Source organism: Gossypium raimondii, chromosome 8, assembly GCF_025698545.1.
Source record: "Gossypium raimondii isolate GPD5lz chromosome 8, ASM2569854v1, whole genome shotgun sequence".
NCBI lineage: Eukaryota > Viridiplantae > Streptophyta > Magnoliopsida > Malvales > Malvaceae > Gossypium > Gossypium raimondii.
The window spans coordinates 14,528,010-14,528,843 of NC_068572.1; the positions used below are offsets into that span (position 1 = coordinate 14,528,010).

Below are 834 nucleotides of genomic sequence, written 5' to 3' on the forward strand. Positions count from 1 at the left end.
AAGTTGAGGAATGAGATCACTGCCTTCCAACAAATGGATGATGAGTCCATGTATGAGGCATGGGAAATGTACAATGAGTTATTAAGAAAGTGCCTTCATCATGGAATCCCACATTGCATTCAACTTGAGACATTCTATAATGGTCTCAACGCTCACACGGCGATGGTAGTGGACGCCTCTGCTAATGGTGCTCTCCTTTCTAAGTCTTATAATGAGGCTTACAAAATTATTGAGAGGATTGCCAACAACAATTATCAATGGCCAACCAATCGAGCAGCGCCAGGAAGACGAGTCGCTGAAATACATGAACTGGACGCTCTCACTTCACTCGCAACTCAGTTGTCTTCAATATCCTCAATGTTTAAGAATCTTACCACTAATGGGTCTAACAGTTTTGCAACCTAACCACCTAACCAATTTGAGAATATAGTCTGTGTGTATTGTGGGGAAGGACATTTGTTTGAAGAATGTCCATCGAACCCCGAATCTGTATATTACATGGGTAACTAAAACCAAAACCGAGGGAGGCAAGAACTGCAATCCAACCTTTATAACTCCTCGTGGCGAAATCACTCGAATTTTTCCTGGAGTAACTAAGGGGCTAGAACCAGTAACACTTACGCCCAACCTAAACCAACTCAGCCACCTAGTTTTCCCCAACAAGTTCAGAAACCAACCCAAGTAGAACCATCCAATAGCTTAAAGAATCTATTGAAGGCATACATGGTGGAAAACAACGCCACTCTAAGGAATTTGGAGAAACAAGTGGGCCAGCTTGCTACTGAACTTAGGAATCGACCACAAGGTGCTCTACCTAGTGACATGGAGAATCCA

At 42.9% G+C, this 834-nt stretch overlaps 1 non-coding gene across 1 annotated transcript; it reads right to left on the reverse strand.

Moving 5' to 3' along the window:
- LOC128032103 (small nucleolar RNA R71) lies at positions 1-107 on the reverse strand. Its single transcript, XR_008188233.1, has one exon. It is a non-coding gene; the product is annotated as a small nucleolar RNA R71 (small nucleolar RNA).
- Between the last annotated feature and the right edge of the window lie 727 nt (positions 108-834).